This window comes from Rhopilema esculentum, chromosome 13 (assembly GCF_057945365.1).
Source record: "Rhopilema esculentum isolate cy_ngs chromosome 13, ASM5794536v1, whole genome shotgun sequence".
NCBI lineage: Eukaryota > Metazoa > Cnidaria > Scyphozoa > Rhizostomeae > Rhizostomatidae > Rhopilema > Rhopilema esculentum.
The window spans coordinates 2870993-2893433 of NC_142827.1; the positions used below are offsets into that span (position 1 = coordinate 2870993).

Below are 22441 nucleotides of genomic sequence, written 5' to 3' on the forward strand. Positions count from 1 at the left end.
AATCTTGTTCTATGCACAAAAGCGCGTACAGCTCGGCCTACATGACATCAGTCCTTCTATGACTGGCCAGTAAACAGTAATTTTCATAAATGTCGCAGTTATGTTTTAAAGACGATATGTCCAGTTCAAGAAATAGCTAAACACAATGGTCTCGAGACATAACAAATGAAAATATCGTCGCTTATATATTAAAGACCATATGTTTATATTAAGACCTTACTGACATATCTACAAATACTATTGTAGTAACGGTTGTCTATAAACAATATATTTTTGCCTTATAGTTACCCATCTACATTTGAAGAACTGAGATTTCTATAGAACTAGATTTTCACCATTAAAGGTTACAATAGAATATGATTCTTGCTAAACTGAAACGAAATGAACATTATCACACTTTTGCAAAATGTGGACAGGATAAAAGAACTGGTTAAATTTCGAAATGCCCATGAATTATGTATCCACATTCCTAACTTTGCGCTTTGAGAGACATGCCAATCTCTTTATTAAAAACATATATAATTGATGTTCAATGTTTTGTCTAAACATTTGTTGTGACTTTATATGCTGGAGACGGGAAAAAGATTTCTTCAAATTGAAAATGCGAAAATTGAACAATTATTGAAGGGGGCCTAAAGAGTTGTCAACATTAAGGTTATCTAAAAACACATTTATTGACATTATTGTAAGATAATACTAAGGCTACAATCAGTGAACATTCTTCATGATAAGATTATTATCTTAGGTTTGTCTACATACAACCTAGGTTCTTTACAAAACCTTCTAAAACTGCATGAGCAACACAACAGCCTCAATCTACCAATTTGCTTGCAATTTTAGAAGGTCTTGTGACTCTATTCACGGCGCTGCTTGGAACAACTTGGCTCCTGGTAATCCGTGCAATCAAGAATCTTCTCACAACGCTGTTGCCATATGCGAATAGAATAGCATTTATTGCAGCATTAAAAAACACAATTATATAAGACCAATATTCTAGTGCGTTTATGGTTAATGGGGGATTTCTGTACTCCTGGAATTTGTAATACGTCCAGCTTGCGGAGGAAATGTTGTACGGTAGATACAGTACCAACAAAGCACCCAGGACAAAACGAATTGTTTTCGTTGCCGAGATTTCTCGTCTTGTTTCTCGGTTACCCGAATCTTCTCCGGCATCTCTCAGCAATTTCTTAATTTTCTCCGCATGAGTGGCAATTCTGCGAAACACCATCGAATACAAGATGAACATAAACAGAACACCAAACAGATCGGATAAATTCAACACAACTTGCAGTGGGAAAGAAGGAAACGCGATCGATATGTAGGCGATTATTGCCGCTATTACGAAGCTAAACACAACGATCACCTTCATGCGAAATTCGTTCATGAACACAGTGTAGTTTTTGAGTTTCGTCACGTGAAGATAACGATCCAAAGAAACGCATATCAACATGAAAAAGGAGAAATATGCGAGAAGAAAGGCGCAACATTGAAGAACCAGTTCAAAGGCACAGTTGCGATACGTGTCTTTCAATGCTGCCATTGCAGCAAGGGATGGTAGGATGAATATACCAGTTCCAAGATCTGATATACTCATCACGAGAATGAATTTGTTTGTGATCGTGTTTAACTGCTCCATTTTGTACAGTCCGTAAATTAGAGCTGTGTTCGAAACGATGATGATTGGTGACAAAAGGGCGATGAAAAACGACCAAGCGATCAATTGAGGCCATGGCATGTCTAATGGCCATATTGACCGGCAATAGTGAGTGATTCATTACTGGTTATTTTTTTCTGAGTTTTTTAAATTGAAACGCCAAATGTTACGAAGAACAATACCTTTCAGTGTCAGTTTTTCGCTCAACTGTTCTGTGTTGTTCTTTTAAGTCGCTACTAATCATTTCGAGCAAAGCAAAGTCGCTACTGATCATTTCGAGAATCCACCAGAAAATGAAGCACCACTACCATGTAGAGCAGAAGGCGGCAAGTTAATCCGCTAGCAGATGTTAATGAACATCTGCTAGCGGATTAACTTCCAATCTGAATTTTGCTTATGGTTATGTTTCTCCATTCAGCATTGCTGTTGTTTTTAAATTAGGTGAATTTATCTGTTGGCAATTCTAATGAACTGAGGATCAACAGCAAACTTTGCTTATTAGTGGTGTTAACCAAAAGGATGCGAAATACCTTTTTGCTCGTCGCTAGAATGACAAACGAAATGTAGTTGTAAATAGAAGAGGCCCGGTTGTGATTTAATTAAAAGCAACTGTGCATTGTACATCAAAAGACAAATTTTAACTTCAAGTGAATGGTTAGGATTGGTACTGCGATTCATTGAACTATGCAAGGATAACTTCAAAACTTTTTGCACAATCGATTTTATTGTTGGTGACTATTGTGATTAAGACACAAAAAGTGGTAGGAAAAAGGAAAGGATTCATTTTTTTTAAATTTAGAGTTTTTGTTCCTAATCGCTGTTTTCAACTACTAATCGTCCGCTCTATTCAAATATTACCCGTCAGGCATTGCTTCAATATTACCCACTGTCCATTTCGGTACCTGCTTCTAGACTATCTGAAAGTGCAGCACAACATAATGGAATACGCATTGCCAATACAGCGCCACTCGACGTATATTTCTATATTGATTTTATAGAAGAATGTCATATTATGCATTTGTCAACCTTTTGCGTTGATAAGTGGACCTTTATGAATTCCGTCATGTGTGTCTGCTCGAGGAGAGCGTTTTATTTTTACTCGAAAATTTTATTTTCTCCGCGTTATTTTTGGTGGAAATATTACTTGTATCTGCCACAGAGTAAAGTGATCTATTTTCGGTCTTTCTTAGTTTCTTTTTTGTTATATTTGTTCTAAAGATTTCAGAAACTTAGCGTTCTGGTGCTTTATGGTTAACTAATCCTAAATAAATTTAATATAATATAATTCTAAGGCGAAGATTTTTACAGAGCCTCCTTCTAGAGTGAAGAATTCTTGAAGCCTCGTTCCCTTCCCGGCATTCACTGTATTCTTTTGTTACATTCTTTTTTCTGCCTGTCATCAATTCTTATTATTTATTTTGTTCGGCTTCATGAAACAACCTCCAAACCCTATTTTCTACGTGCTCTTTATAATCATTTTCATATGGTATATCCCCACCACCCTTAGAATCGTCATTTTCCCTTCCATACATCACATTGTTTTTCCACCGATCCTTTGGTTATTTTCTCTGAGATCTCCGCTTTTTACCTTAAACAAACTGCAATTATTGAAACAAAAATGGATTAGGGGTACTTTTGACTATGTGGGCCGCTTCCTTAAAAAGTTGTGTACGGATCGTGCAAGTTAATGAAAAATTTCAAACAAGTGAAGAATTATAGAATAATTTTGAAGCGTTGATTGGACCGGTGAGCGTTTTATCAAAATCAAATATTTCATATAACAGTAAACTATGATTGGCTATTTCAAGAGAATTTTCTATTGGGGAAAGCTGGAGGCTTTAGGATACATTTGATATCCGATTTGGCTCAGTGCGCACTATGCATTTCAAAGAAAGCTAGGAGTTTTCTTCCTGATACCACAGTCAGCTGTTCAAACTTAATGTTACAGATTTATACTGAACATAGATACAGAAATGAATAGATTCTTATCCATAAAAAGCTTGAATAGATAAACAAACAAGATTCTACCTCCAAGAGGGCATATTTGATTTGTTTAAATAGCTCACCGCTCTAATGAAGCTTTTCACTATTTCTTCACTTGTTCAGACAAGGTCCGTACGCAACTTGTTACGGAAAAACCTATGTATCCTCAATCTATCGAGTTGACATTTTATCGCCAGGAGATGTTCATTACCGCCTTATACTTTACAGGGTGTTAGTATCTTATTTCTAGGTAGTACTATCTATAACGGTATTCTCTATATGCTCTGTCTGGTGCATTTCGACAAAAAGTGCTTATTACACAACAGAAGAGGACAGTCGGCCGACAAAACTGGTACAACGCGTTTAACTCTACAGAACGCAAGACATTAGAGATTTTCGCGATGATAAATCACTCACATCTAGAAGAACCTTACTATTGCCCGTCAATATGGCCGTTAGACATGCCGTCGCCCCATTTGATCACTTGGTCATTTTTTATCGCCCTTTTGTCACCAATCACCATCGTCTCGAACGCAGCATTAATTTACGGATTGTACAAAATGGAGCAGCTAAACACGATCACAAACAAATTCATTCTCGTGATGAATATATCAGATCTTGGAACTGGAATATTTGTCCTGCCATCCATAGCTGCAATGGCAGCTTTAAAGGACAAGTACCGAAACTGTGTGTTTGAACTGGTTCTTCATTATGGCGCCTTTCTTCTCGCTTATTTCTCCTTTTTCATGTTGATGTGCGTATCTATGGATCGTTATCTTCACGTGACGAAGCTCAAAAAGTACAATAAGTTTATGAACGAATTTCGCATGAAGGTGATCGTTGTGTTTAGCTTCGTAACATCGGCAATAATCGCCTACATATCGATCGCATTTCCTTCTTTCCCGCTGCAAGTCGCGTTGAATTTATCCGATCTTTTTGGTGTTCTGTTTATGTTCATATTGTATTCGATGGTGTTTCGCAGAATTGCCACTCATGCGGAAAAAATTAAGCGAATGCTGAGTGATGCCGGAGAAGATTCGGATAACCGAGAAACAAGACGAGAAATCTCGGCAACGAAAACGATTCGTTTTGTCCTGGGTGCTTTGTTGGTTCTGTATTTACCGTACAACATTTGCTCCGCAATCTGGGCGTATTACAAATACCAGGAGAAGCGGAATCCCCCATTAATCATGAATATCCTAGAATATTGGGCTTATGTTATCGTGTTTAGTAATGCAGCAATAAATGCTATCCTATTCGGATATGGTAACAGCGTTGTGAGGAGATTCTTAATTGGACGCATTAGCAGGAGTCAAGTTGCTCCCAGCAGCGTCGTGAGTGACGTCACAAGACCTTCTGAAATCGCAAGCAAGGTATAGTACACCCCTGTCTGAGTGCCCCAGGATATTCTGCCCCGGCGACAAAATAATTGTCCCCGGTTTAAATCGCCACGATCAAATTCCTCGGTCACAAGTTTTGCAAAGCCCGGTACCTAAAGTGTTTCAAAGGTTCCCCGCAATCCAACCTATAGCAAATTACTTGACTGTAAGTGTGCAGAGAATTTTCCTTTAGATTGTCAGACGCAATGAACAAAGAGAAAGAAAGAACAAACACAAATTGGAGGAACTTATTAGTCACACACGTTTGTTTTCAGCACTTTTTTCTATTCTGGCACCTTATCTTGAACAGAATTTTCTACAGAAGTCAATGATTTCAAGATTTCTTGTTATTACTATTTTAAAAATCAAGACCCTCCTTTGGTAAATATGAACCATGTATCTAATTTCCCTACAGAAGAATCGTTGACTGAAATTCACAATGAGCTCTAGACCTTTTTTACAAGCAAAAAAGAAATCCAAAGATGGGAAGAGGAGCAATTGACTATTAGTTTGCTGGTTACCTGGCTTTAGAAGTAACGCGAAAGCATTCTATTTCCAGGACTACGGAAAAATTCTATCAAGTGTTCCTAGCATTCCTAGACTTGGCGTTAAAAAGACAAGAAATTTATTGTTTCGAATCTCTCGAATTTGTTTAACCTCAGCTATCAAATCTATTTATCAAAGTTTCTGTTTTTTCAAAATGAATAGAGAGGTTGATAAAGGGTCAGAAAACAAAGATTTTGGTTCGATTGATGAGGAGACGGCTCTACTGCTGAAAGTGGTGCTTGAAAATAGAGTAAGCAAAATCCAAAGAACATCTTATTTAGAAAAAAATAAAACAAAATATGAAGGCAGATACAATAGCCTTCGATCACTGTAAAAGACCAATAATTTTCTCCCTTCTGAAGTTTAATAATTGCCGCCAAAATTTCGTTATTGGAGTAGGCACACAAATCTGCGCATCTTTGATCCATTCGGATCTGATCCCGTGTAAACGCAAATATTTCCAGATCCGATCCCGATTAAACACCTCCTCAAAATGAGTTCGGATCCAAATGGATCCGATACTGTTTGGATCCGATCCCGTGTAAACAGTGCCAAAGAGTAACTTATATCTTTTTAATGTCAAAATCAGGTATAGTGAGTTTGAAGATACCCTTAATGTTAATAAGTCTTTCAGGCTCCCTTGGATTTTTCATCTTGAGGATTTCGTTTCCCCGTATCTTTTATGTTTTGACATATAATGTTGACATTGATCAGTGTAAATATCAGTATAAAAAGATTTTCGTGTTCCTCGAAGCGAAAAATCGGGAGTGTGGCTCCATAACTTGTGGCCTTTTCGGTATTTAACCACTACACCTCTCCTGTACGATTTTCGAAAAAGTTTGTCAATGTTTTCTTTGCTTCAGTTTAGAAAGAATTATGTTCATATTGCACAATAATGAATGGGGATGGCTGTAGCCCCCTGTTCCCCTCTGGCGCCACCACTGCAATGTTCCCTTCTCGTCAGTTTAGAAAGAATCATATTTAGTGATGATATTGCACAATGATGAAAATCTAGTGTTTTAGAAATGCCCGGTGTCCAAACATACTTGTAGTTTGGTAATCGTCAGGAAAATAAGTGATAAGTTAATAAGTAAATAATATGCTGAAAGTATTGGTAGATGTGTCTATAAAGTATTAATATCATAATCTAGTCTTCATGATATAAGCGATATTTTGATTTGTTATATCTCGAGACCATCGTGTTTAGCTATTTCTTGAACTAGACATATGATCTTTGAAACATAACTGTGACATTTTACAAAAATTACTGTTTACCGGGCAGTCAAAGAGTGACTGATGTCATGTAGGCCGAGCTGTACGCGCTTTTGTGCATAGAACAAGACCGTTGTTAGTTGCAACTCTAGGTATCTCGCTTATTGACATTATTTTGATAAATATGAGCACTGTGGTCAAAATGAACAATATGAACACTATCAGATTTGTAGAAATATAATGTGTGCAAATACGCTTATAGATGGATAATCATAAGGCAAAAATATATTTTTAATTGATAACAATTATTCTAAAATATGTAACACATATGTGTACGTATCCAAGTAAAGTCCTAGCATAATCATCTAGACTGGAAATTAAAAACGTTGTTTTTCTTCATTTTGTGGTCTGTTAATCACTGACTTGGTGTGGTGCTAAGAAATATTGTCTATGGTACATATATCTAAAAATTGAAGAAGACTACTGCTTGTCATATAGTGTTTGATGACAGACCTGTATTCCGGGTTTCCCGACCGATAATGTGTTTTGCAGACAAGGTGTTTGTACAGATAAAGCGATCACCTGTACCATGTAGGTATACCCACTTTGAAAAGCAGCAGAAGAGAAAATATAGATATAGCAATATGGTGCTTTGTTTGGGGTTTGAAGAAAGTAGATGCTTAAAGAGCATAATGGAAGTTGTTTCAGAGGTTTCCTATAATAATTTATTAATGGGGGACGGAACAGACGTATAGCAGTGTCAAAACTTGATCATAGTTAGTTTACAGTGTCCGTTACGTAACTTTGATTGCTCTGGGACCAACAAGCTTAGCCTACAATGAGCTTAGTTAAATCACAGAACAGAGAGATCTTTATTCTATGTTTACATAAAGTTAAGGCAGTGAAGTATACCGCTCTCATTCCAGCGTACTTTTGATAGAAAGTCGCCGTGAAGATGTCAAGGCTTTCAGTTTCCGAAGGGCTTCAATTTCTGAAGTTCTTGAGCAAGTTGATAATCTCAATATTAAGAAAGCCTCACATATTAGCAGCATTCCAGCTGAGAAAATTAAACATAATGTTGACCTAGTCGTCTCTCACCTGCTATTTCTTATCAATAAAAGTGTAAAAAAAAATTATTTTTCCGATGAACTGAAAGACAACGATGTTAGAGCGCTTTTCAAGAAGATCGAGTTATTCAACAAAAGAACTATAGTCAAATAACAGTATTACCTTCAGTCTATAAAGGTTTTGAGAGTTTTTGAGACAAATCAAATGCTACCTTTTGTTAAGAAGATTCACAAGTCTAGCCTTTGCGCATGTCGTCAGGGTTCTAGTGCTGAGAATGGTTTATCTAGATTTGATATGAGAGACAATCGTGGAGACTTGTAAGAGAACGTTCAAGAATAGAGGTTTTCTCAGGGTAGTCCTTGTGGACTTGTCCAAGGCTTGAAACTGTCTCAACAATGAACTCTTGCTTTCCAAATTTAACGCATACGGCTTTAGCAAAAATGTCTTACAATTGGTGTACCGTTATCTAGCGGGTAGAAAGCAGCGAGTCAAAATCAATTGGCCGCTCATTCAGCCCTTGGAAAGAAATGAAATTAGATGTCGCACAAGGATCAATCTTAGGGCCTTTCCTTTTTAGCATAGCTATCAATGATATTTTCCGTTTGTTGAAGCAAGCTGAAATTTATAATATGGAAACGATGCAGTAATTTTTTTATTCTCATCAAGAGTTGCGGGAGCGGGAATTTGTTTAAAGCTAGAAAATGAAATCTTTTTTCATAGAATGTCATCAAATATGCAATCAAAGATAAATGTCATCAGAGCTTTTGAAATGTCACAGTTGAGCTTCTAACCACTTTTGCAATACGAAGGAGCAAAGTTTATTCAAGGATTTATTTTGTTTTTTGTATGACTTTTTTTTAATGTTTCTTAAAACTATCAATTCCCAATTACAGAATTGTATGAATAAATCTATATTTACAGTCGTTCAGCCGAATTTTTTACTCACGATTTCATATCAAATCTAAAGAAGGAGACAAAAGAGCATAAAACTTTCATCGGCTCTTTCAAGAACTTTTTTATCAAATAAGCTGATAACTTTGAGATTCTTCTGATTTCCATTTTCTCTCAACCCGTGTTTCGCATTTAAAAGAAAACTACAACGTTCCTTCACGATACCGCTGAAAACGTACGTTTTTTTAAAAATGATAAAAATAATGATACAAACTGTCGTCAATTTCGTATCGCGCACTTCTGAATTCTCGGCCAAATCTGTATATGTGCCAACCAAGTGCTAGTGAAAATGAATGATAGAATGTGCTGCTTTCTAATTTAAAGAAGATGATGTCGTTTTTCCGAGACTCTCTTTTCAGATTGAATTCTTGACGACACTCCAAATTTTGCCCACTCTCTGATTGTCCAGAATGGTAAGATTTGAATTGCTTTTTTCAAAGCCATTTTCAAGTTCTATACAGCCAAAAAACTGTTCACAAACTGGGCTTTGTTTAATTTGCTTTGTTAGCGGTTCTATAATACGTGAGATTTGGTGGGTGTCAATCCAAATTTGGCATAGACTTCAAAAAACTGATGCCGCTTTTTGTTGATAGCTTTCCAGCAGTTTAAGTGAATGACGTCAAATCCCATGGTTTTGTTGTTGCTAGGTCGAAGACGTTCCTTCTGAAAATGTTGTATGAATATGCAGCACTGGTTTGGCCACGCCCACACCCAGCAATGTCCAAGAATGCCTACAAGACGACAAAGAGTGTTGGGATTTGTTGGAATAGATGTGTCATTGGCTAACCTTCCACTTTATTTTTTTATATATTCGGTATGAAAACTTACAATAACGAATCGCTTAAAACAGTACGTACGAACTACTAAACTACGTAACAAGGACGGAACCCAGGAGGAGCAATATAACATGACTGCCCCCTGGGATATGACATGTATCTAAATATAACCGATAATAAAACTGTAACACTATATATACGTATACTAGATTATGATAATACATACATAGTAAAATAAAAGATATACATATACGGTAAATACTTAAGCCCGTTTCACATTGGACGAGGTCTATACCTAATATAATGTAATTGAATCAGAAGATTGGTATGGAGTCAAGGTGGATAGTCATAAGCACTATAATAAACCTAGTGTCAAATGCGAAATGGAAGAAAGAAGAAGTAGGCATACGAAACTCTATGAAAAGGGACTTGGTGGCATGGTAACAGTGACCTTATTCGAATCTACCAGTTGTGTGAATGTATTGGAGAGTCAACTCGATTATAGTACTGTTGAGGTCATTTGGGAAGTTTTTATCATCATATAACAAAAGTTGTATCAAAACCTCATTTGAAAGATCGGTATATCCTAATGATTGTAAAAATTCAAAGACTCTAGCGACAAGATTTCGACGTTCAATTTCAAAGGCCGGGCAGAGCAACAAGAGAGCCTTCTTTAATTCAAATTTTCTGGAAAAGCAGGTGAAATTCTGTTCGGGAATACACGACTTCTGAAGAATTTGCCAATCAAGAATCTTCTCACAATACTGTTACCATATGCGAAAAGGATAGCGTTTATTGTTGCATTGCTTAAAATGATAATGTAGGCCCAATATTCTAGGACATTCATGATTAATGGGGGATTCCTCTTCTCCTGGTATTTGTAATACGTCCAAATTGCGGAGCTAATGTTGTACGGTAGATACAGAACCAACAAAGCACCTAAGACAAAACGAATCGTTTTCGTTGCCGAGATTTCTCGCCTTATTGCTCGGTTACCCGAATCTTCTCTGGCATCTCTGAACATTTTCTTGATCCTCTCGGCATGAACAGCAATTTTGCGGAACACCATTGAATACAGGATGAACACAAATAGAACGCAAGTAAGATTGGATAAATTCAACACGACTTGCAGTGGGAAAGAAGGAATCGCGATCGACATGTAGGCGATTATTGCCGATGTGATGAAGCTAAACACAACGATCACCTTCATGCGAAACTCATTCATGAACGCATTATACTTTTTGAGCTTCATCACGTGAAGGTAACGATCCATAGATACGCACATCAACATGAAAAAGGAGAAATATGCGAGAAGAAAGACGCCATATTGAATAACCTGTTCAAAAGCACAGTTGCGGTACTTGTCTTTTAAAGTTATCATTGCAGTCATGGATGGCGTGATAAATATTCCAATGCAAAGATCTGAAATATTCATCAGGAGAATGAATTTGTTGGTGATCGTGTTAAGCTGCTCCATTTTGTACAGTCCGTAAATTAGTGCTGAATTTGAGATGATGATGATTGGTGACAAAAGGGCGGTAAAAAACGAAAAAGCGATCAAATGAGGCCATGGCATGTCCAGTGGCCATATTGACGGGCAATAGTAAATTTCTTCTGGATGTGAGTGATTCATCATTGCCAAGTTCTCTTATGCTCATCGTTTTGTAGGGTTAAACGCGTTGTGTCAGTTTTTCATCAATTATCCTTTTTTGTTGTGTAATAACCACTTTGTTTCGAAATGTATCCGGAAGGGAGATTGACAATGCCGTTTTAGAGAGTTCTGCCTGCAAATAAGTTGTTAGTTTGTGTAAAGTATAAGGCGGTACTTAACATATGCTTGTGAAAAATACCATAGCGATAAATTGATGATGCGTATGTTTTCCCATAACAATTTGTGTACGGACCTTGTGAATTCATGAATAATTTTGAGCAAGTGAAGAATTAGGGAATGATTTTGAAGCGTTTATGGACAGGTGAAGCTATATAACGCAATCAAATATGTCATCCTGATACTAGAATTTTGTTTATTTATTTATTTATTCAAGCTTTCTATCGATGAAACGTTTATAATTCTGAGCCTATATTCAGTATAATATATGACGTTTAGTTTAAACAGCTGCTCGTGGTATCCGGAAGGAAATGTTCTAGTTTTCTTTCAAATGCAAGTGCGCACTGAACGAAACTTGATATCAAACGTTTACTTCTCTTTAGCTGCTTTTTAGCAGATTATATTTGTTTTGGCGAAAAAAGGTCCCTTCAAAGAACATGCAAAGCAAATTTATTTCTACAATTCTTGAATCGGGCTATATACTCTAACAGACCATTACAAAACTGTAATAGAAAACAGTTGAATCGAAACGTTTTAAACGTCGGGTGCTTCGGACGTTCATATTTTTTTTCGGTGGGAGCGTCAGAAATTCTTAGCGTCCTAATCTTATGCACTTTAGACAAATCAGCAGACATTTAGCATATTATGAGACATGAGACACTTATCGTGAGAGCCATCTAATAAGTGAGCCGAAATTGTATCCTGTAAATGTCCCTCTCTTATTAAAAGAATATTATAATTTTTCCACAGCCTCGATATTCTTAAGAAATCTTCGCTTTGAGCCTGGATCAAGGGAACATAGTTGAAGAAATTTCATGTCGTTAACGAGGAGAGAGTCGAGCCAAAAAATTAATCAAGTATCACAATGTTCTTAACAAACATGCATCTTAAACAGCAATTATCAGCACACGCAATTGATATAGAGTCGTCCGAAATTACATAAAAAACATTCCAAATCCTTGTCCAAAATTCATTCCTCCGAAATTACTGGCTATTAATACCTTTTTCATCGCCAACCCAGCTACAACATTGTGGAGTAAATAAAATAATCATTTTCAGGGCTGATTCACGTTGCTAAAACTATGTTTTTTTTTCTGATGTTTTTCAAACTGATGTTCTTCTGATGTCTCTTCAGCCTTCTTTCTATCGACGCTCTATCGCTGATCCTCCTTTTTTATTGAATTTATCAAGATGTTGTTGCTCTCAGGAAACGGGAGACATGATCCGGGGTCCTCTGAGACATGTTACGAATAGCAGACATTCTTTCAGTTTTCACCCTTTCTAAGTCTCTTTGCCAAACTCACGGACTCTGTCTCACGCTCCTCCTTTCTCCCTTCTCCTGTCAGCTTGCTCTCCTTTTCCTGCTACACAGACTCTCACATGCTGTCTCTATTCAAAACTGAAATCAACAGCTTTATCTTCCCTCCCCTGTTTCTAATCCCTCCCTACCTATTTCCTTTGTTAGGGTTTACTATAGGCTCCTGTGCCTTTCCATAACATTGCATTCAAACTAACAGCACCATTGTATAGCTTGGTTAGTGGGTATTGTACATGGTGGAGGTATTCACACTATCTGCATCAACCCTTTATGTTTAGAGCGTATTACTATTATCTGTAAAACTGTGCCAAGAACAGTATAATAATAATTGCATCAAGCATTAAACTCAGAGTTGCAACTTAAACATCTTCCATTTTAAACACCAAAGCTTGTACAACAACGCCTATACGGCATCGAACACTATATGACAGACTGACAAGTAGTCTTTTTCAATTTTTAGAGATATGTACCATAGACGATATTTCTTACCACAACATTAAGTCAGTTATAAAGAGACCGAAGAATGCAGAAAAACAACGTTTGTAATTTCCAGTCTAGATGATTATGCTAGGACTTTACTTGGATACGTACACATATAAGTGTTATATATTTTAGAATAATTGTTATCAATTAAAAATATATTTTTGCTTCATGATTATCCATCTATAAGCGTTTTTGCACACATTATATTTCTACAAATCTGACAGTGTTCATATTGTTCATTTTGACCACAGTGCTCATATTTATCAAAATGGTGTCAATAAGCGAGATACTTGGAGTTGCAACTAACAACAGTCCTGTACTTTTCACAAAAGCGCGTACAGCTCGGCCTACATGACATCAGTCCTTCTATGACTGGCCGGTAAACAGTAATTTTCATAAATGTCGCAGTTATGTTTTAAAGACGATATATCCAGTTCAAGAAATAGCTAAACACAATGGTCTCGAGATATAACAAATGAAAATATAATCGCTTATATCTTGAATACTATATGATTATATTAGGACTTTACTGACATATCTAAAAATACTATTATAATAATGGTTGCCTATAAACAATATACTTTTGCCTTATAGTTACCCACCTACATTTGAAGAACTGAGATTTCTATAGAACTAGATTTTCACCATTAAAGGTTACAATAGAATATGATTCTTTCTAAACTGAAACGAAATGAACATTATCACACTTTTTCAAAATGTGGACAGGATAAAAGAACTGGTTAAATTTCGAAATGCCCATGAATTATGGATCCACATTTCTAACTTTGCGCTTTGAGAGACATGCCAATCTCTTTATTAAAAACATATATAATTGATGTTCAATGTTTTATCTAAACATTTGTTGTGATATTATATGCTGGACAGGGGAGAAAGATTTCTTCAAATTGAAAAAGCGAGAATTGAACGATTATTGAAGGGGACCTAAAGAGTTGTCAACATTAAGGTTATCTAAAAACAAATTTGTTGACATTATTGTAAGATAATACTAAGGCTACAATAAGTAAACATTCTTCATGATAAGATTATTTTCTTAGGTTTGTCTACATACAACCTAGGTTCTTTATAAAACCTTCTAAAACTGCATGAGCAACACACCAGCCTAAATCTACCAGCATCCTTTTATGTCTTCAACTATACCTTGCTTGCAATTTTAAAAGGTCTTGTGACTCTATTCACGGCGCTGCTTGGAACAACTTGGCTCCTGGTAATCCGTGCAATCAAGAATCTTCTGCATGAGCAAGACACCAGCCTCAATCTACCAACATCCTTTTATGTCTTCAACTATACCTTGCTTGCAATTTTAATAGGTCCTGTGACTCTATTCACGGCGCTGCTTGGAACAACTTGGCTCCTGGTAATCCGTGCAATCAAAAATCTTCTCACAACACCGTTGCCATATGCGAATAGAATAGCATTTATTGCAGCATTAAAAAATACAATTATATAAGACCAATATTCTAGTACGTTTATGGTTAATGGGGGATTTCTGTACTCCTGGAATTTGTAATACGTCCAGATTGCGGAGGAAATGTTGTACGGTAGATACAGTACCAACAAAGCACCCAGGACAAAACGAATCGTTTTCGTTGCCGAGATTTCTCGTCTTGTTTCTCGGTTACCCGAATCTTCTCCGGCATCTCTCAGCAATTTCTTAATTTTCTCCGCATGAGTGGCAATTCTGCGAAACACCATCGAATACAAGATGAACATAAACAGAACACCAAACAGATTGGATAAATTCAACACGACTTGCAGTGGGAAAGAAGGAAACGCGATCGATATGTAGGCGATTACAGCCGACGTTACGAAGCTAAACACAACGATCACCTTCATGCGAAATTCGTTCATGAACGCAGTGTAGTTTTTGAGTTTCGTCACGTGAAGATAACGATCCAAAGAAACGCATATCAACATGAAAAAGGAGAAATATGCAAGATGACAGGCGCAACATTGAAGAACCAGTTCAAAGGCACAGTTGCGATACGTGTCTTTCAATGCTGCCATTGCAGCAAGGGATGGTAGGATGAGTATACCAGTTCCAAGATCTGATATACTCATCACGAGAATGAATTTGTTTGTGATCGTGTTTAACTGCTCCATTTTGTACAGTCCGTAAATTAGAGCTGTGTTCGAAACGATGATGATTGGTGACAAAAGGGCGGTAAAAAACGACCAAGCGATCAAATGAGGCCATGGCATGTCTAATGGCCATATTGACGGGCAATAGTAAGTTTCTTCTGGATGTGAGTGATTCATTACTGGTTATTTTTTTCTGAGTTTTTTAAATTGAAACGCCAAATGTTACGAAGAACAATACCTTTCAGTGTCAGTTTTTCGCTCAACTGTTCTGTGTTGTTCTTTGAAGTCGCTACTAATCATTTCGAGGCAAAGCAAAGTCGCTACTGATCATTTCGAGAATCCACCAGAAAATGAAGCACCACTACCATGTAGAGCAGAAGGCGGCAAGTTAATCCGCTAGCAGATGTTAATGAACATCTGCTAGCGGATTAACTTCCAATCTGAATTTTGCTTATGGTTATGTTTCTCCATTCAGCATTGCTGTTGTTTTTAAATTAGGTGAATTTATCTGTTGGCAATTCTAATGAACTGAGGATCAACAGCAAACTTTGCTTATTAGTGGTGTTAACCAAAAGGATGCGAAATACCTTTTTGCTCGTCGCTAGAATGACAAACGAAATGTAGTTGTAAATAGAAGAGGCCCGGTTGTGTTTTAATTAAAAGCAACTGTGGATTGAACATCAAAAGACAAATTTTAACTTCAAGTGAATGGTTAGGATTGGTACTGCGATTCATTGAACTATGCAAGGATAACTTCAAAACTTTTTGCACAATCGATTTTATTGTTGGTGACTATTGTGATTAAGACACAAAAAGTGGTAGGAAAAAGGAAAGGATTCATTTTTTTTAAATTTAGAGTTTTTGTTCCTAATCGCTGTTTTCAACTACTAATCGTCCGCTCTATTCAAATATTACCCGTCAGGCATTGCTTCAATATTACCCACTGTCCATTTCGGTACCTGCTTCTAGACTATCTGAAAGTGCAGCACAACATATTGGAATACGCATTGCCAATACAGCGCCACTCGACGTATATTTCTGTATTGATTTTAAAGAAGAATGTCATATTATGCATTTGTCAACCTTTTGCGTTGATAAGTGGACCTTTATGAATTCCGTCATGTGTGTCTGCTCGAGGAGAGCGTTTTATTTTTACTCGAAAATTTTATTTTCTCCGCGTTATTTTTGGTGGAAATATTACTTGTATCTGCCACAGAGTATAGTGATACATTTTCGGTCTTTCTTAGTTTCTTTTTTGTTATATTTGTCCTAAAGATTTCAGAAACTTAGCGTTCTGGTGCTTTATGGTTAACTAATCCTTAATAAATTTCTAAGGCGAAGATTTTTACAGAGCCTCCTTCTAGAGTGAAGAATTCTTGAAGCCTCGTTCCCTTCCCGGCATTCTCTGTATTCTTTTGTTACATTCTTTTTTTCTGCCTGTCATCAATTCTTATTATTTATTTTGTTCGGCTTCATGAAACAACCTCCAAACCCTATTTTCTACGTGCTCTTTATAATCATTTTCATGTTGTATATCCCCACCACCCTTAGAATCGTCATTTTCCCTTCCATACATCACATTGTTTTTCCACCGATCCTTTGGTTATTTTCTCTGAGATCTCCGCTTTTTACCTTAAACAAACTGCAATTATTGAAACAAAAATGGATTAGGGGTACTTTTGACTATGTGGGCCGCTTCCTTAAAAAGTTGTGTACGGATCATGCAAGTTAATGAAAAATTTCGAACAAGTGAAGAATTATAGAATAATTTTGAAGCGTTGATTGGACCGGTGAGCGTTTTATCAAAATCAAATATTTCATATAACAGTAAACTATGATTGGCTATTTCAAGAGAATTTTCTATTGGGGAAAGCTGGAGGCTTTAGGATACATTTGATATCCGATTTGGCTCAGTGCGCACTATGCATTTCAAAGAAAGCTAGGAGTTTTCTTCCCTGATACCACAGGCAGCTGTTCAAACTAAATGTTACAGATTTATACTGAACATAGATTCAGAAATGAATAGATTCTTATCCATAAAAAGCCTGAATAGATAAACAAACAAGATTCTACCTCCAAGAGGGCATATTTGATTTGTTTAAATAGCTCACCGCTCTAATGAAGCTTTTCACTATTTCTTCACTTGTTCAGACAAGGTCCGTACGCAACTTGTTACGGAAAAACCTACGCATCCTCAATCTATCGAGTTGACATTTTATCGCCAGGAGATGTTTATTACCGCCTTAAATATTATAGGGTGCTAGTATCTTATTTTCAGGTAGTACTATCTATAACGGTATCCTCTATATCTGTCTGGTGCATTTCGACAGAAAGTGCTTATTACACAACAGAAGAGGACAGTCGGCCGAAAAACTGGCACAACGCGTTTAACTCTACAGAAAGCAAGACATTAGAGATTTTCGCGATGATAAATCATTCACATCCAGAAGAAATCTACTATTGCCCATCAATATGGCCATTAGACATGCCGTCGCCCCATTTGATCACTTGGTCATTTTTTACCGCCCTTTTGTCACCAATCACCATCGTCTCGAACGCAGCACTAATTTACGGACTTTACAAAATGGAGCAGCTAAACACGATCACAAACAAATTCATTCTCGTGATGAATATATCAGATCTTGGAACTGGAATATTTGTCCTGCCAACCATAGCTGTAATGGCAGCTTTAAAGGACAAGTACCGAAACTGTGCCTTTGAACTGGTTCTTCATTATGGCGCCTTTCTTCTCGCTTATTTCTCCTTTTTCATGTTGATGTGCGTATCTATGGATCGTTATCTTCACGTGACGAAGCTCAAAAAGTACAATAAGTTCATGAACGAATTTCGCATGAAGGTGATCGTTGTGTTTAGCTTCGTAACATCGGCAATAATTGCCTACATATCGATCGCGTTTCCTTCTTTCCCGCTGCAAGTCGCGTTGAATTTATCCGATCTTTTTGGAGTTCTGTTTATGTTCATATTGTATTCGATGGTGTTTCGCAGAATTGCCACTCATGCTGAGAAAATTAAGAGAATGCTGAGTGATGCCGGAGAAGATTCGGGTAACCGAGAAACAAGACGAGAAATCTCGGCAACGAAAACGATTCGTTTTGTCCTGGGTGCTTTGTTGGTTCTGTATCTACCGTACAACATTTGCTCCGCAATTTGGGCGTATTACAAATACCAGGAGAAGAGGAATCCCCCATTAATCATGAATGTCCTAGAGTATTGGGCTTATGTTATCGTGTTTAGTAATGCAGCAATAAATGCTATCCTATTCGGATATGGTAACAGCGTTGTGAGGAGATTCTTAATTGGACGCATTAGCAGGAGTCAAGTTGCTCCCAGCAGCGTCATGAGTGACGTCACAAAACCTCCTTAAATCGCAAGCAAGGTATAGTACACACCTGTCTGAGTGCCCCAGGATATTCTGCCCCGGCGACAAAATAATTGTCCCCGATTTAGGTCGCCACGATCAAATTCCTCGGTCACAAGTTTTGCAAAGCCCGGTACCTAAAGTGTTTCAAAGGTTCCCCGCAATCCAACCTATAGCAAATTATTTGACTGTAAGTGTGCAGAGAATTTTCCTTTAGATTGTCAGACGCAATGAACAAAGAGAAAGAAAGAACAAACACAAATTGGAGGAACTTATTTGTCACATGCGTTTGTTTTCAGCAGTTTTTTCTATTCTGGCACCTTATCTTGAACAGAATTTTCTACAGAAGGCAATGATTTCAAGATTTCTTGTTATTACTATTTTAAAAATCAAGACCCTCCTTTGGTAAATATAAACCATGTATCTAATTTCCCTACAGAAGAATCGTTGACTGAAATTGACAATGAGCTCCAGATCTTTTTTACATGCAAAAAAGAAATCCAAAGATGAGAAGAGGAGCAATTGACTATTAGTTTGCTGGTTACCTGGCTTTAGAGGTAACGCGAAAGCATTCTATTTCCAGGACTACGGAAAAATTGTATCAAGTTTTTTTAACTGCTGCACAATGCAAAAGTAAAGGAATTTTCAGTACGATTATGAGAATTTCTTCAGTAAAAATTGCTTGAAACAGTGGATTTTCCAGCGAACGAGAATCATCAAAATTTCAAAATTTCTTTTCTTCGTCGGCAATCATGGTGCCGCCTTGGGTAACTACATCAAGTGCTTGTCCCGATATTACATATCAGATCTACGGGGTTGGTAGGTCCGTTAGTCGGTTATCATTTTATTGGCTTGTCAAAGTTTCTATCTTTACGAAAAAGTGACAAGTGCGAGTTGGACATTTGGTAGGCTGCCCGCCCCGTACTTTGGCACGCATCGTCGTAATGTTTTTATCTTTGCTTTGCAAAAAATTAAGAAACTCTATTTTTTCAAACTTATCTATAAAACTTGTGAAATATAAAAGTACTGCTAAGGCGAATCTTTTCGTATAGCTGTACTCAAGCGTATCAAAGATTTTCACTTTGCCGAAGTTTGACATCAAAATGCGCAAACTTTGAAAACGATACATAAAAATGTTGTGCTAAAAGTGTTCTAGGTACCTTATTGTGTATTTTTTTCATATCTTACACGAAGGTTTTTCAAAATTGCAATATCCGAGATCCTGTCTGAATTCCGCATCTCTTAATAACAATTAAGCATGGTATAGCAAATTGCGAAACTTCTATTGAGGATTGGAGAAAGAGCTAGGCCTTTTGCAGACTAAACTAAACTAAATTTCGCAGTAAATAGCTCGCAAGGGGTGAATGCAAGTTCCTATCTTTTGTCCATGCACTTTTTTAGATGAAAAGTCCAGAAAAATTTGTGTGCTACTTTTTGAAATTTTCTATTCGCTGTTTGCCAATGTTTGAATAGTCGTGAATTGTATAATGTGCAGTCAGTGTCAATGGCAATATGCAGTCGCCCAGCTAAAGGAAGTTTTGATGCAGGCAAATTGCACATGCCATGTTTATGTTGTTTTATGTTCCCATTTGAAATGATACTGTCCTGTGACTTCGGGTCAAATTTAGAGCTCTCCGGTTTAAAATGTGACCACGGTCTTCGCCGCCAAAAAATGAAAGCCACCCCCGGAAAAATCTGACCTTGCTGGGGGCTCTTAGACAGGGGTGTTATTATTGAAGGCATTCAAGGAAGGGTTGACGTCAGTGGCTTTGAAGCTACTTTCTTGTCCATGCAATCTTAATGATTTTTTTGAGAATAATACTCAAACTGTATAAAAGTTTATTTCCACCTAAAGAAGCGTTAATGGCATCCGGTTTGAAGAGCTCTTTTTGCCCGATCAGTCGTAGCTATACGGTTTAATATTTCCTGTCTTGGATCAGATTTTTTCTTTAAACCGTTAAGGACAATAATTATTGAATGGAGAATGAAAGACAGACAACAAATTCTTGATCCAAATTGATTGCTGACCTTTGCTTCTTAATTTTTTTTCATGCTTCGTGAAAAACTGTCTAGTTATAATCGACTTCCATTGAAATATTTGCAAGTTACTTTAATAGATAACCGTAACTTAATTGTATTTAAACAAACCTAAGATTATTTTTTCTTAACACGATTTATGATTATCGATTGAAGCCTAAGGGCCTGTTTACACGGGATCGGATCCAAACCAAACGGATCCGTATCCAAAGTGTTACGGATGGGCTTTGCGTTTACACGGGACCTGGGGAATCCGATCCCATTTGGATCTGCTATCCATACCCATTTTGGATCGCTTTTGAAGAGGCCCGTTTGGTCCAGATTCAATAGCCTTCGATCTTTGTAAAAATCAAAAATTTTCTGCCTTCTGAGGTTTAATAATTGCCGCCAAAATGTCGTTATTGGAATAAGCACACAAATCTGCTCATCATTGATCCATTCGGATCCGATCCCGTATAAACGCAATATATTCGGATCCGATCCCTTGTAAACAGGGCCTAAGAGTAGCACATGTCTTTTTAATGGCAAAATCAGGTACAGTGAGTTTGAAGATACCCTTATGTTAATAAATCTTTCAGGCTCCCTTGGATTTTCATCATGAGGATTTTGTTTCTCCGTATCTTTTATGTTTTGACATGTAATGTTGACATAGCAGCTCTTAAGGCCGATTTCCACTAGGCGAATTTTTTCGCGCGAATCGAATTTTTGCCAATGTGAGCATGCGTGGTGTAATGTTCTCAGATTTCGCAGCAAAAAAATTCGATTCGCAGAAAGTAGATAACGGTCCTACTCTTTCTCTACGAAAATTTTTTCGATTCACGCGAAAGAATTCGCCTAGTGGAAATCGGCCTTCCGAGAGGGGATATTATTTTTTGTTGGGGACTCGCTTTTTTGACAAAATGTCCTTAAAAGAAAAAAGACACATCAAGAAAGTTTTTTTGTAGATCTTTTTCCGTGATCTTTCAACATTTTAAACGCTCTAAATTTTTCTGGGTAAGAAAAAAGACGTCATTTAATCATTAAACAGAATAGGGACCAATTTTACTTAAGTAGGTTAAGTATTTGACGATGCTTACAGATACTCGTGTCACAATAATCAAGAACAGGAAAGTTACTACCTGAGGCGGCACCATGGTTGCCGCAGAAGGTGAGGAGATTTTCGAATTTTGATGATTTCAACTCGCTGGAAAATGTCTCATTGGAACAATTTTTCTACCTTTACAATACAACCTTACTCTTAGAATTAATATCCACAAGCGCAACGCTATTCTCATTATTCGCGCACCCAAACCGGAACATTGTAATGTGGACTTGGTTCTCACTGGCTTCGGTTTGCCATTTAACATTTAAAATATTAACGTGCCAATGAGTGACGAGGATCAAATCGAAATTTAAATAAAAACAATCAAATATACCATCGACTATTATTGATTTTTATTTAATGCCACCGTCGTTTCCCAAAGTGTGGGTTACTAGATCTCCAAGTGGGGATGGCTGTAGCCCCCTGCCCCCCTCTGGTGCCACCCCACTGCAATGTTCCCTTCTCGTCAGTTTAGAAAGTATCATATTTCGTGATGATATTGCACAATGATGAAAATCTAGTTTTTTAGAAATGCCAGGTGTCCAAACGTACTTGTAGTTTGGTAATCGTCAGACAAAATAGGTGGTAAGTAAATAAGTAAATAATATTCTAAAAGTATTGGTTGTAATGTCGATAAATTATTAAT

The 22441-nt window shown here is 37.1% G+C and overlaps 1 protein-coding gene and 1 long non-coding RNA gene across 5 annotated transcripts in view; one reads left to right on the plus strand and one right to left on the minus strand.

Moving 5' to 3' along the window:
• Nucleotides 1-22441, plus strand: part of LOC135692037 (uncharacterized) — a 233239-nt gene that overhangs the window by 18822 nt on the left and 191976 nt on the right. The window lies entirely within an intron of this gene.
• The window catches only part of LOC148958597 (uncharacterized), a 272598-nt gene that overhangs the window by 4178 nt on the left and 245979 nt on the right, over nucleotides 1-22441 (minus strand). Inside the window, exon 2 of the long non-coding RNA XR_016144530.1 lies at nucleotides 9008-9524. This is a non-coding gene — a long non-coding RNA (uncharacterized LOC148958597). The remainder of the gene's footprint in view (nucleotides 1-9007; nucleotides 9525-22441) is intronic.